The sequence below is a fragment of the Carassius auratus genome, chromosome 21 (genome assembly GCF_003368295.1).
Source record: "Carassius auratus strain Wakin chromosome 21, ASM336829v1, whole genome shotgun sequence".
In the NCBI taxonomy this organism is placed as follows: domain Eukaryota; kingdom Metazoa; phylum Chordata; class Actinopteri; order Cypriniformes; family Cyprinidae; genus Carassius; species Carassius auratus.
The window spans coordinates 25,936,226-25,951,874 of NC_039263.1; the positions used below are offsets into that span (position 1 = coordinate 25,936,226).

Below are 15,649 nucleotides of genomic sequence, written 5' to 3' on the forward strand. Positions count from 1 at the left end.
TCTCTCCTCTGAACACATCTACTGTATATAAACCAGCAGCAGAGCTGTTCTCTATTGTGTGAGTTAAACTCTCTCTCCTCTGAACACATCTACTGTATATAAACCAGCAGCAGAGCTGTTCTCTATTGTGTGAGTTAAACTCTCTCTCCTCTGAACACATCTACTGTATATAAACCAGCAGCAGAGCTCTTCTCTATTGTGTGAGTTAAACTCTCTCTCCTCTGATCACATCTACTGTATATAAACCAGCAGCAGAGCTCTTCTCTATTGTGTGAGTTAAACTCTCTCTCCTCTGATCACATCTACTGTATATAAACCAGCAGCAGAGCTGTTCTCTATTGTGTGAGTTAAACTCTCTCTCCTCTGAACACATCTACTGTATATAAACCAGCAGCAGAGCTGTTCTCTATTGTGTGAGTTAAACTCTCTCTCCTCTGAACACATCTACTGTATATAAACCAGCAGCAGAGCTGTTCTCTATTGTGTGAGTTAAACTCTCTCTCCTCTGATCACATCTACTGTATATAAACCAGCAGCAGATCTCTCAGATCCACAGAGGACATGTCTCTCTCTTCAGATCTTCACAAGGTCATTACACTCTTTTATATTTCATTGTTTGTTGTATTTCACTGATTTATTTCAATCTGAACATTGCTGTTTGTATTCAGTGAAACTGAAGTGTAAATCTGGAGACACAAACACTTTTTACATCACCACACAGAGACTAGTAAAATCTGTCATTGTGATATTCCATGTGATAGATTTCATTTGTCTCCTAGGAATTATGATCCATATTACACTGAAAAAATATATAATACATTTTTGGTTGCAAACTATTTATTTTAGCTTCATAAAAAATGTTGAATGTTATTCAAATTAATGTGTTTATTTAAATGTTGCTAAAATAAATTGACTGCAACCACTTACTTTAAAAAGGGGTTTTTCAGTTTATCTATGAACAGTTCACATTTCACATTTCCCCAGTGAGTTCATAAATAAGAGTACTTTTATTCCAGATGTATTTATGTTAAATTACACTGGAAACACTCATATGTTAATTCAAGACAGAAGACATCACTGTACTTCATCACCTGACTGATTACATTAAGAGATGCAAACATCTTTCTGTTAAAAGTTTTTGTAATGATATGCTTAAATATGCAAATGAGGCATTATCTTATTTAATAGGTCTATGTACTCATTTGCATACATTTCCAACACATAAATATGAACATTGGATAAATGCAGGTTCATCATTTTTTATAATGCTGATATTAGAGTTAAAGGTTTCTCCAAAAGGAAGGTTTAGATTTATCTGGTTATCACTCTATTGAGTTAATAATTAATTCATTTACAGAAAATATTAAAATAAAATAAAAATGATACAGTGGTGGTCATAATATTTCCAACACTAAGTATTTTCAGCTGCTAAAACTGGTTTGAAGTCAGTTATTTCTATCTTTTGCTGTAGTGTGTCAGATGGAAATATCAGTTTCCAAACACTGATTGTGTCATTAATATTAATAATGCAGTGAGATGTGTGTGCTGAAAAAAATATCTGCTGGAAATACTAATGTTTTAATTATTTTGGCCCCACTGTGTTTTAAGAATGGACGACTTCATCTGAGTTTGACATAAACTGATGTTTGATTCATTATTGGCACTAGCTGGAACTAAACTATTAATGTTGTGTTGTCTGCAAAATAGGTATAAATGAGATGTAGACAAAAAAACACACAGAGAAAAGCAGAGAGAGACTTGCGAGACGGAACAGTATGGGGAAACTAAAGCCAATGTGTAAGTGTTTGATTATTATGAAATTAGCAACACTCCTGTCATAAAATATCACTTTCAGACAGATTCATCAGACTTTCTGCACTCACCTAGATGTACTGCATATTTACAGATGTGTGATTGTTTCATTCATGTATTATTTTGATTATAGAAAAAACCAATGAGAATATTTCTATATGTTTGTGATTTCTAGTCTCACGTGATCCAGACGCACCTGTGATGTTCATTCAGATCTTATTAAGAGAACACAACATCACAGACACCAGCAGATGAAGACTGATCACCATCATCATCATCATATTATTATTCTTCTTCATCATCGTCATCTTCATCATCATCTTCATCATCTTCAGACTACAGTGTGTTCAGCTCCTGAACTCTTCAGACTCATCTGATCACTAACAGACTGATGAAGCGTTTCTTTCTCAGATTATTGATAACTGTGCTTTACTGACATCACTATGATCCTCCTCTGGATGTAGGGTGACCACCCGTCCCACGTGAAGCATGCACGCAGAGCGTTTGAAGCCTAATTCATGCGTCCCACAAATTGACACTGTGTCACACATAATCAATGCTTGCTCAAAACAAGTTGGTTGCTCTATATCCTCGCGCCCCAGGCAGTCAAACGAACATTACTTGACAGTTCAGCACGCTACTGTTGCCGCACCCAACCCTAAGTTCAACTGCTGACTGGGTTGTTGCCAACCTTTCTTTGTTGTCATGACAGCGCAAACACATGCATACCAGACACACTGCACTGTTAGACTTTTCTGTAATTTCTACAGTTATTTACCATTTATCAACCAGTATAGTGTAATGAAGTGACGTGGTAAAGATGCATTGTTATGATTGTGTGTGGGCGGGAGAGATTTGAGGGAAGATGGGGTTGAGTAAATAATTGTTGCACCTGACCATTGATTAGCGTGAAGGAGAGAGAACAATAAATAGAGAGGCATAGCGAAGCATGAGGGGGTCTGGGAAGCAGTGTTTTTGCTAAACGCCGAGTGGCACTCAAGGTTGGGGGGTGGGTGCCGTTCGCATGCTGTTTAGGGCTGCCGGCGGTGAAGATAGTTAGCGGGCTAACCTGTAGATAAGGCCGGGTATAGGAGTGCATCAGGCGACGCGGCTTCTCAGAAAAGTGGGGGCTCCGTTTTCGCTACAGTCGGAGGCCTCGCGAGCGCTGGACTGGTGTCTGCTTTTTCCCCTCTACCAACCAGCGCAAAGCCTAGACCCTGGGGGAGGGTCTCGCATTCCGGGAGAGTTAAGTTTTTAACTCTTTATGTGTGTGTGTGTGTGTGTCTGTGTAATTTTAAATCTAGCAGTATAGCCATTTAATGATTGGGTGGGAGGGTTAATAATGAACTAAATTCTTATGTGGCAGTCTGATGGCGTCTTTTGTGTGACGGTGACGTGTTGTGTGAACGTGTGCCATGTCCTGCGGGGGTGATATGTGTTTCATAGCTTTTGCCTATTTATTGCATGTGCGCTAGGTTTTTTATGGCCTATTTATTGCGGTTCTCTGTTTAGCAGCTTCTATGGTGGTGTTGTTCGCCCAGATTTGTTTAACATTAGTGCTTGGGACTTTCAGAACCTGACCCCGTCTGACATGTTTGGTAACTGCATGAATTATATAAAATAAAGATTACTGTTTCTACCCCTGTGGTGTTGCTTGGTCTGTAGAGTAGACTCCTCTAGCCACAACATAAAGTCTCCTGTCTAGGTTTACTACATTGGTGGCAGCGGTGGGATCTTGGTTTTTTTTTTGTTGTTGTTGTGAACCTTAAAACCTAGACACTGTTGCAAAAATGCTACAAGGGGATGATAATGTTGGGCCTGAAGGTGGGGGCCATGTAAGGGAGATGGGAACATTAAGAGCTAATGCACGGCCAGTATTTATGCCTGAAACTTTCACCGGTGTAGGCCGGGAGTGGTCTGATTGGTCTGAACAATTTGATTTGGCGGCTGATGTTAATAATTGGGATGAACCCTTAAAACTTAAATTTATGTCTCTTCTACTCTCTGGGCGTGCAAGGGATATTTATAGTGGTTTGTCCGCTGAGGCTAAAGGAAATTATGGGCTGCTAAAAGCTGCTATGGCTAGATGTTTTGAGCCTTGTGATAGTAGCGATTGGAGTAGGGCCACATTTACAGCCCGCCGGCGTATGCACAATGAGACTGTAAGGGAATTCGGAAATGCCCTACGGCGTCTCGCCACTAAAGCTTACCCCACAGCTGATGATCGCACGCGAGATATGTTGGCAAGAGATCAATTTCTTACACATTTTGCAACCGGTGACTTCCGTATTAGCCTGCGCAGAGCAAAACCTGATACCCTAGAAGATGCAATTGATCTTGCTTCAGAATTAGAGCTTCTTCGGAATATGGAGCAAACCCATCTAATGCCTGATGCAAAAGTAAGGGGAGTGGTAGAGAATAAAACTAAAAGCGAAGAACAAATGCAAATGATGTTAGGAATGGTGGAGGAATTGAGGCAGGAAGTCAAATCTCTTCGTACAACAGTGAGCAACATTCAACAGTCTATGGTAAACCCTCCTACTCCTCAATTTTTTAGGGAACCTGTACGAGAGCCCAGGAATAGTGGTTCACAAGGGGCCATAGATCGAGCCAGAGGGGCGGGGGGTGGTTGCTGGAGTGTGGGTGTACTAGACATATAAAACGAGATTGCCCATACTCGCAGGGAAACTACAGGGGGCAGGTACTGTAGGCCCACTGCCTGCCCCCTGGCGTGTTGGTACATATGTGGCCTCTGCAAGCAACCAGGGTGGCTCTGGATACATCGGAGCCAAAATAGGTGCGTCAGACTCCCTCCTTTTGGTAGATAGTGGGGCAACGTTATCAGTTATACCAAAACAACGTTGGCTTGAAATCACTAAAGGGGGAACAGACCTGTCTGGACATCATGGTGAGGTGTCGGCAGCTAATGGAGGGTTGATGGGGATTTTGGGAAAATGGCAAACCATCTGCCAGTTTGATTCATTGGCATTAATCACTGAGTTTTTGGTAGCTGATGTGCCATCCCAGGATATTCTTTTGGGTTTTGACTTTTTGAGTAAATATGGTGTCGTTGTGGATTTTGGTAAAAAGGAATGTCGAATTATGGGTAAAATGCTTCCCCTGATTGTTCCGGCAGATATTGATACGCCTCGGACCGTGATTGTCTTGGAAGATACTGTAATTCCCCCACGTAGTGAGGCAATCATTTCTGGAAAGGTGGACAGTTCCTTCGTGGCCTGTTGTGAGGGTATGTTGGAACCATCAGACACCTTATCAAATCAATGTGATGTAATGATAGCTCGGGTGGTCTGTAGAGTGGCGAGGGGTAGACTCCCAGTACGAGTGATTAATGTAACTAAAGATGCCCTTACATTAAAGGGGGGTATGAGGTTGGGAACTTTGCATACCGACATTGAGGTGGGCTGTAAGGCTGAACCTGTAGGCATGGGTGAGGATGGCCCAAATGAGCCTTGGTCTGTTGACAAGCTTATTGCTCATTTTGGGTTGCATCAGAAGAATTTTATTTCATCTGATTTAAGAGATATTCGTGAGCTGTTACAAAGAAATATGTCTGTGTTTAGTGAGGGGGAGGGGGATTTGGGGAGAACACACCTGACAATGCACCAGATCGATACAGGGGATGCAAAGCCTGTGAAGTTGCCACCCCCGTCGTGTTCCCCTGCACTTGCAACATGAGGTAGAGGACCATGTAAAGCAAATGTTGGCCAATAACATAATTCAGCCTTCTCATAGTCCCTGGGCAGCTCCGGTAGTTTTGGTACGCAAGCGTGATGGTGGCCTCCGTTTTTGTGTGGATTATCGGAAGTTAAACGATGTAACCAGGAAGGATGCGTATCCGTTGCCACGGATTGATGATGCTCTTGACAGTCTGAATAAAGCTTGCTGGTTCTCAACTCTTGATTTAGCCAGTGGTTATTGGCAGGTTGAGGTGGATCCTGTGGATAAATACAAGACTGCGTTTATCACTCGCCAGGGTCTGTTTGAATTCAATGTCCTTAGTTTTGGTCTTTGTAATAGTCCAAGTACATTTCAGCGACTGATGGATCTGGTGCTGGCAGATCTTCAGTGGACAACCTGTCTGGTGTACTTGGATGATATTATTATATTTGGACGGACCTTTCAGGAACATTTGGGCCGTCTGGATGAAGTTTTAAAAAAACTACGCCAGGCTAACCTCAAAGTCAAGCCCACGAAGTGTAACTTGTTTGCCACTCAGGTGCAGTATTTAGGACACATCATCTCCTCAAAGGGGGTGAAAGCAGATCCTGCCAAAGTGGAGGCTGTGCGTCAGTGGCCGGTGCCCAAAAATCAAACCGAGGTCAGGAGTTTTGTGGGTTTAGCCTCGTATTATCGGAGGTTTGTGAAGGGGTTTGCTGAGATTGCCCGCCCGCTGCACCAGCTCACTGAGAAAGGCAGGCGTTTTAAATGGACGGAGGCATGTCAAACAGCTTTTGAACAGCTCAAAGTGAGTTTAATGTCAGCTCCTGTTCTTGTATACCCTGATCCCTCTAAAACATTCATTTTGGATACGGATGCTAGCGATGCTGGTATTGGGGCTGTATTGTCACAAGAAGAAGGGGGGTTTGAACATGTTATAGCATATGCCAGCAGAGCCCTTACTAAGCAGGAAAGAAAATATGCCACAACTAAGAAAGAGCTGTTAAGCATGGTCACGTTCATCAAGCATTTTAAACATTATCTTTTAGGTAAGGAATTTGTTCTGCGAACTGACCATAATTCCTTGAGGTGGCTGCATAATTTCCAGGGCTTAGAGGGACAGTTAGCCAGATGGGTGGAGCAGTTAGCAAGTTTCCAGTATAAAATTGTTCATCGCCCTGGACGAGGGCATGCTAATGCTGATGCCCTTTCTAGGCTGCCTGCTTACCTGTCAAATCCAGTGCCATTGGAGTCAGCACCACTGACAGGAGGGGTGCCTGTAATAGCTGCAGTACAAAATGTGCCTCCTAATGTAACCCCAGAGGGAGGAGGGGATGAGCTGGCTCGGGCGCAATGGGAAGATGCAGAGTTAAGAAAGATCATTGTTCAAAAAAAAAAAAAAGAGGGAGGGACTGGGTTGCAACCGCCGGATGATCTACAAAGGTATGCACCAGTATGGTCCCAGTTACAAATGCAGGGCTCCCGGTTGGTGAGGTTTCCTCCATTGAATTCTGATGCCGCAAACCAGGTCCAGGTGGTTATTCCCACTGTAATGGTGTCAGACATCTTAAGACAGTTGCATAATGATGTCACGGGTGGACATTTGGGAATACAGAAATTACAAGCAAAGGTGAAAGATCGGTTTTATTGGCTGGGCTGGTTTGGGGATGTGAAGCGATGGTGTAGGGAGTGTGTGGATTGTGGGTCCAGGAAAGCTGTAGGGAAACCATGGCGGGCCCCACTCCAATCAGTGCTAACCTCGAGGCCCTATGAGCGGGTGGCGGTAGATATTTTGGGACCTCTTCCCGAAACCCCCAAAAAAAAACAAATATATTGTAGTTATTGGCGATTACTTTTCTAAATGGACTGAGGCGTTCCCTCTTCCTAATCAGGAAGCAGAGACTGTGGCTAAATTGCTGGTTGAACAGTGGGTGTGCCGCTTTGGAGCCCCCAGGATAATCCATACTGATCAGGGCCGAAATTTTGAATCCAGGTTATTTAAAGAAGTGTGCCAGTTGCTGAACATTTATAAGACCAGGACGTCACCGTATCATCCTCAATCAGATGGAATGGTTGAAAGGTTTAACAGAACACTGGCCTCTATGTTGTCTCTTTTTGTAGATGATAACCAAGCTAACTGGGACATCCTGTTGCCATATGTAATGATGGCCTATAGAAGCAGCGTTCACTCTAGTACGGGTTATACACCCTACAAAGTGGTTTTTGGGAGAGAGATCATTCTTCCTGTCGATGTTATGCTTAATGTGGGTGGGGGGGAAATATTCTCTTCCACGTCAGAGTATGTGGCAAGACTGTTGGAGACATTGTCTACAGTGGTAGAGGCGGTAAAGGGCCATCAGTTAAGAGCGGCAGTGAAGCAGAAGAGAGACTATGACTTCAGAGCACATTTCCAATATTATTCTAAAGGAGAATTGGTCTGGGTTCAGGGGAAAGCAAGGAAAAGGGGGCTCTGTCCAAAATTACAACGAAGGTTTAAGGGGCCTTATAAAGTCAAGGAGAGGGTAACTGAAGTTCTGTACAGACTTGTACCAGTTGAGGGGGGAACAGAAATAGTGGTGCACTTCAACCGACTTAAACCATGTCTTGCTTCTGTAACAGAGGTTACCAGCCAAGAGGGTGTCGAGAGCCCACGGATGGCTGGTGTCCCACCTAAGGAGACCTGTCTGCAGACTTCAGATTCTACAGCGGGTCGAGAGAGCGAGGTGGCAGTGCCAGGGGCCAGGTCTGAGGTGCCTTCAGTCACACCTACGAGTGGAGCAAGTGGTGTGCCAGGAAGCAGTGCTGCCTCAGTGGGATCACAAGGGCAAAGGGACCGGCTGGCTTTGACCACACAGGACCAGGGTGGTCAAGGATCTTCACACATGGGGCATATGCAACAATCCATGACCAGCCAAGTGCCAATGACTGAGGAGGTCCAACAAGGTGCAACGGTATCCAAGGACTTGCATCTAGGACGAGCAAGAAGGGCACCGGTGTGGTCCCGGGACTATGAGATGTTTTGAATTTGACTCGAGGACGAGTCTGCTTTATGGGTGGGGGGAGTGTAATGAAGTGACGTGGTAAAGATGCATTGTTATGATTGTGTGTGGGCGGGAGAGATTTGAGGGAAGATGGGGTTGAGTAAATAATTGTTGCACCTGACCATTGATTAGCGTGAAGGAGAGAGAACAATAAATAGAGAGGCATAGCGAAGCATGAGGGGGTCTGGGAAGCAGTGTTTTTGCTAAACGCCGAGTGGCACTCAAGGTTGGGGGGTGGGTGCCGTTCGCATGCTGTTTAGGGCTGCCGGCGGTGAAGATAGTTAGCGGGCTAACCTGTAGATAAGGCCGGGTATAGGAGTGCATCAGGCGACGCGGCTTCTCAGAAAAGTGGGGGCTCCGTTTTCGCTACAGTCGGAGGCCTCGCGAGCGCTGGACTGGTGTCTGCTTTTTCCCCTCTACCAACCAGCGCAAAGCCTAGACCCTGGGGGAGGGTCTCGCATTCCGGGAGAGTTAAGTTTTTAACTCTTTATGTGTGTGTGTGTGTGTGTCTGTGTAATTTTAAATCTAGCAGTATAGCCATTTAATGATTGGGTGGGAGGGTTAATAATGAACTAAATTCTTATGTGGCAGTCTGATGGCGTCTTTTGTGTGACGGTGACGTGTTGTGTGAACGTGTGCCATGTCCTGCGGGGGTGATATGTGTTTCATAGCTTTTGCCTATTTATTGCATGTGCGCTAGGTTTTTTATGGCCTATTTATTGCGGTTCTCTGTTTAGCAGCTTCTATGGTGGTGTTGTTCGCCCAGATTTGTTTAACATTAGTGCTTGGGACTTTCAGAACCTGACCCCGTCTGACATGTTTGGTAACTGCATGAATTATATAAAATAAAGATTACTGTTTCTACCCCTGTGGTGTTGCTTGGTCTGTAGAGTAGACTCCTCTAGCCACAACATAAAGTCTCCTGTCTAGGTTTACTACAATAATACTGTAAATTCTCTTTACAGTTTATAACTGTAATTCCCTTTGCATCATGGGAATTTTCTGTGACATTAAACACCACCCAGCCGGCATTTCAACGTTGAAACAACGTCAGGTACCATGGTTGAATCAACGTTGAAAAACCTTTCGATTTTGCAAATTGGATCAACGTTGAAATCACGACGTGGATTCACCGTTGAAATCGCGTCGCTGTTTCACCGTCTTACCTGCATTATGGGTGAATTAGGGTCGTGCTGCAGCCCTGGGATGAAAGCTGAATGAGGTGTTGATTTTGAAAAGTTAATCAGCGTTGATAACACGACGTTGTTTCCCCGTCGTACCTTGCACCGTGTGTAAATACACCTAGATCCTAGTTAGCATTTAGATCAACACGGTACATGCAAGGCTAAAAATCTAATGACTGGCAGCAATGGCTTTACAAACAACTTCAATAAACTACCACATGCTCAAAATTGTCAAACAGCAGTTTAATTTTGGAAACATACTGTATAAAACAGATGAAAATAATCCCACACTTTATTATGCAGAGTATGCATGGAGGTAATGCTAAAAACAGGTAGTAGAACAATCCAAATACAATAATATTTAAAGGTTTTTGTGAAATAATTTGGCACATAAATGCATATTTTTTTTGCAGCACTTACAAGACAAACCCTTGTACCTTTATGACTGAAACCAGTGGATCTTTTATTTTGGTGGAAACCTACAGATTATGTCAAAAACATGTTTTAGTAATGTGTCTCATTACAAGAGTTGTGTACATTTGTGCAGTGAAAATGTGTTGAACAGTTCGAGAAGGGAACCTTCCACCAGTTGATTTCTAATGGGAACCCCCCCGGACTGTGTCTTCTTTACCGTGGGGAATGCAGAATGAGATTTCTACCGCAGGGCACTCTAAAATGTTAGAACCAGCAGCCTTAGTGTATACAGTGTGGTTGTGCTTCGGGTGATCCTTGAAAGTGTCCCAGCGCTAGGTCCATTCTGACGCCATCCCCCCCAAACTCTCCCACTTGTGCACTTTCTGTACCGTCCTGTATAAACATTTACATTTAATCATTTAACAGATGATTTTATCCAAAGCGACTTACAAATGAGAAGAACAGAAGCAGTCAGGTGTACAAGCGAACAACAACAGGATACAAGTGCCATGACAAGTCTCAGTTAGTCTAGCACAGAACGCATAGACAGGTTTTTTTTTTTTTTTTTATATATAAAAGACAAGAAAAGAAGGAAAAGTGCTAGCATTAGTTGGTTAAGTTCTGGTGAAAAAGATGAGTCTTAAGATGTTTCTTGAAAATGATTAAAGACTCAGAAAGCAGTTCGGATTGAGATTGGGAGGTGATTCCACCAGCTGGGCACAGTCCAGGAAAAGGTCCGTGAGAGTGATTGTGAACCTCTCTGGGATGGCACCACAAGGCGTCGTTCACTTGCAGAGCGCAAACTTCTGGAGGACACATAAGATTTAACCAGTGAGTTTAGGTATGTACACAATGTTTCACAATAACTTTGATATTGTGAAATATATTTAACTGAAAACTGAATGCAAAATAAATCACACAATATTTTCACTTTACAGTTCAGTAACAGTGAGGTTGGAAACAAAGTGGACAACACTATTCATTAAACACTTATTTAATGTATTCAGATGAAAATGTACAATATTAACAAATTATTCACAAGCAGTGTTTTCAGAGCCCCCAGTTACACTGTTTTAATCAGAACACTAGCAATACAGTGTAGTAAAATAAGTAAAATCAAATTCAGTACATTTTTATTAAACTAAGCACAATCAAAACCTATCACAAAAGGTCAAAGCATCTCTAGCAGAAGTGACAGTGCAATGAAGCAGATGAACAATTTCTTACCAATGTTTCAAGAACAAGCTGGATCCTCGATGACTCTACAAGGGGAAAGAAGAAATGGTTTACTGAAAAGTTCTTAAAAAGCAGGATTTCATATTATACCATTTCTTTAAACCATTGATTCTCAAACTTTTTATACCAAGTACCACTTCAGAAAATATTTGTTATTAAATATTAAGTTGCACCATAATGACCAACATTACATTTCAGCAGCGTAGTAGGCCAAACTATTCAGCTACAGGTCTACAGTTAAAAAAATGAGGCAGTTTTATTCTAATAAGAAAATTAATTGTCAGACACTTTACCATGGTAAATACAGTTTGAACATTAACACTACAACTGTGCTTACATACACAGGTAAATGAAAAAAAAAAGTTTAAATTAAAATTTAATTTTAAATGTAATTATGTAACAAAAGTTACAAAACTGTACTGTACTTTAACTGTAACATACTTAAATGTGCAAAAAAAAAAACTTACTCAAAGATTAAGTTAAAATGTATTAACATTAATTAGTTTAATTTAGTGATTCACCTGCATAACAACTAGAGGGGGCCTGACACTTTGAGAACCATGGCTTTAAACAATCCTTTTTTATTTTTATTTTTTATTTTCATTAATTCATTAAAATTATATTATTTAAATACCGACATTTGCACTTATATGTTGCAGAAAACACTTTGAAACTATTATAAGAATACAAACATATATAACACACCTAATGCATGGGATTCATATCAGGAAAATATGGGAAAATCTCTAAAAGACAGACATTAACACATAACCTACCAGCAACACATTAGGTGAGCATCTAACTTGATCAGCTGTGATAAAGCAATGCAAAAATAGACACACGGGTATTTATTTATCTGCAGGTTACATGTCCTTTAAACTACCCATTTGTAAACTCTGGTAATACTTTACTATTTCCAAAGATAATAAAGAGAAAGTTAGCGATTTTCTTACCTCATTTTGACAGGATGTTTTCAGGACCTCGCAGAACACCTGACCTTTCTTGTGTTCACAGTTTTTGTTCTCCATTGACAGGTCACGACTCAAATTCGCTCAAAATAAATAAAAAATGTACAGGCAAATATGAAATAATTCGGGACCGACCGAGCTGTCAGTTATAACGAGCAGCAGCTCACAGTTAGCCGCCTCACTCACAGAAAGACGACAACAACGGTCATATTTTTAAATGTAGAAAAGCGCGAACCGATTCATTGTCCAGTTTCCTGAATGACAGCCAGATTAACCAATCATGATAGAAGTAATAAAATAAAACTACCAATGGGAGTTGCTTCAGTGTGATAAAGCAGCGGAATGTATAGTTTTATTGTTGTTAATGATGATAATATTTAACATATACCTTTAGATTTTAGAATAGGTATCATGACTAAAATATTTTTAAATGCTATTAAAATAATAATTAATTTAAATAATTTAATATAAATAATTTAAAAGCTTGTTAACATTTTTCTACCATTTAGCATTAAACATTTTTAACGTTGTTTCATTAAAACAACTGACCTTATTTCAACCATATTTCAATGTTGAAAGTTGGTCATGTGCTGGAAGTTTTTCAACAGTTCATCTTTAAACGTTGAATCAACGTTGTTTCAACGTTGAAACCACAACTGAACTTATTTCAACCATATTTCAACATTGAAAGTTGGTCATGTGCTGGATGTTTTTCAACCATTCAGCTTTAAACGTTGAATCAACGTTGTTTCAACGTTGAAACCACAACTGACCTTATTTCAACCATATTTCAACGTTGAAGGTCGGTCATGTGCCGGCTGGGGAAGTTGATTAAAATCATGATTTTTTTCATCGAGAATAGCAGCTTATTAAAACGGAGTTAGTAAATTGACGTTGGCCTAACACAGTTGCGAAATAGCATAGTTTTTTTTATATATATTTTATTTTATTTAAACTGTCGTTTTTTGTCATTTTTGACATCTGGGTCGACTGGGTGCTTTACGAACTAGATTAGGAACTAGCAGTGAGTGCAGTCGCAAGTCCAAGACCTGGAGACTTTAACGGTTTCTTGTCAGCATTGGGGCTAAAAACTGAGGTAAACCAAACGTTTTATTTAAAAAAAAAGACTTTGTGGGTTTATTGAATTACCGATTAAAAGCATTTTTTTATCGAGCACAGTTAAGCTTAACGTTACATTAAGACGAAGTTAGTTAGTAAATAACGTTGCCCTCTAACTTAGTTGAGTAATAGCATCGTGGTTTTTTTTTCCATTTAAACGGTGTTTTTATATTTTTCCTCATTTTTGACATTTGGGTCGACAGTGTGCTTTAAGAATTTGATTAGGAACTAGCAGCGCAGTGCAGAGGCCAGAGCTCACGGTTCTGGATTCCCTTAACGGTTTCTTTTCAGCATTGGGGCTAAAAACTGAGGTAAAGTTAACGTTAAAAAAAAGAAAAGAAAAGACGAGTGTATTGAATTAGGATTAAAAACCAGATGTTTTTTTTTTTCGAGCAAAGTAAATCTTTCATTTAAGGCGAATTAAGCCTAGTCTATGAAATGTTATTTTTAAGCTGCATTTTAAACATGTAGTAATAATAGGTCTTTTTGTGTTTTAAAAACAGCTACAATAAAGGCATCCATCGAGAAAGACATGAGCCTTCCAGCCACACCAAGACTCATAATGCTTGGTAAGAGAAGGTTTTGTGCAATGTTAGTGTACTTCAATGAGTATTTGCCTTTTAAGCATTTGTAATTTTTTTTTTTTTTTTTAGGTCACAATTTTTCTCTTCCACAAAGTGGATGGTAAGCATTGAGGGAAAGGTGGCCTATGTTTTGGATGAGCACCTGGGATGAGCAGATGCCTTTCTGTATTCTTCATCTTCTACGTTTTCAACATTGAATACAAGGGGAGACTGCCTGTGCAACACTGGAACTCATAAAACAGTAAGTACATCTTCATTTCTCCACACTTTGTTTTGTTCTGTTAAATCAAAGTTTAACATGTTTAGTTGTCTGTTTAACTAAATCCCCAAATTATATAGGTTTTTACTTTCTTGTAGCTGTAACTAGCCAGGTACCATTATATTTCATCTGCCAAAATAAACTACAAAATAAAAAATTCCAGAAGATAAAATTATCTTGAGGAATTTAAGTCCTGGACAAACAACATTTTTGGATTGTTTTGGCAGATAAATATAATTTATGAAAACACTTTAGAATGATGGCCTGTCATTTTACGTAACTATGCAGGATTAATAACTAATATGGAAACAAGATTTACTAACCAGTAAGTAATAGTAAAGTAGGACTGGGATATTTTTTATTAGGTAATCAATAATTACTGAATGAGATTGGCCTCATTAAATACTAATAATTATGAAATACCTTTTTACTAAGTTAATTACTAATCACAACCTTACTGTGTCTTAGACGTTATCACTTTTCTTTTTTTTTACACTGAATATGGACCAGTGGTTTTGTCTCAGACAAAGGTTAATGTTGTGATTAGTAATTAACTTAGTAGAAAGGTATTTCATAATTATTAGTATTTAATGAGGCCAATCTCATTCAGTAATTATTGATTACCTAATAAAAATATCCCAGTCCTACATTTAAAATTATGTACTGATTAGTTATTCTTTTTTCCATGTAAGTTATTGGTAGTAGCTGTAGTGATACTGTAGAACTACTCATTTGTCCTGCTTTACTTCCTGCATTTACCTAGAAAAGGCAGTTCACTCAATAAAAATAAAAATTCAGTCATCATTTAGTAGCCCTCAAGTTGTTCTAAACCAAATGTATTTGTTCCGCTGAACGCAAAATATTATATTTTGAATAATGTTTTTAACCAAACAGTTTTGATGCACAATTCACTTCCATAGTAGGGAAAAAACAATGGAAGTAAATGGTGCCCCAAAATGAAATAATGATGACAGAGTTTATTTTTTGGGTGAACTATCTCTTTAATGAAGAACCATTATTCCAAAGTGTTACCAAAAACATTTAAAGCAAAGGCACTGAGGGATAAGAAATCTAAAATGCCTTTTTTTGCTCATGGCTTAAGAAATACAGCACACAGACTCAAAAAATATTTAAGCCTGTTTTTAAGATTCTTTTGTACTTCAATTGTATAGTAAAATTAATTTTCATTTAAATTTTATTTATATTAAGAATTTGATGTTTTTTTTTCTTACATTCATTGTGTCTTACTTAAAGGTTTTTCTTGAGGATAAACCCAGAGGAGGGAACAAAATGCACCGCCAAAACCGGAGTGAGTCGGAAGACAGGGGAAGTTGTGAAGAGAAAGACAACAGTA

At 40.0% G+C, this 15,649-nt stretch overlaps 2 long non-coding RNA genes across 2 annotated transcripts; both read left to right on the forward strand.

The window, feature by feature from the left end:
* The first annotated feature begins 436 nt into the window (after window positions 1-436).
* Window positions 437-2,238, forward strand: LOC113039240 (uncharacterized). Its single transcript, XR_003274913.1, has 3 exons — window positions 437-588; window positions 1,708-1,797; window positions 1,988-2,238. It is a non-coding gene; the product is annotated as an uncharacterized LOC113039240 (long non-coding RNA).
* Window positions 2,239-13,182: 10,944 nt separating this feature from the next.
* LOC113039118 (uncharacterized) lies at window positions 13,183-15,649 on the forward strand. Its single transcript, XR_003274869.1, has 3 exons — window positions 13,183-14,021; window positions 14,106-14,277; window positions 15,550-15,649. It is a non-coding gene; the product is annotated as an uncharacterized LOC113039118 (long non-coding RNA).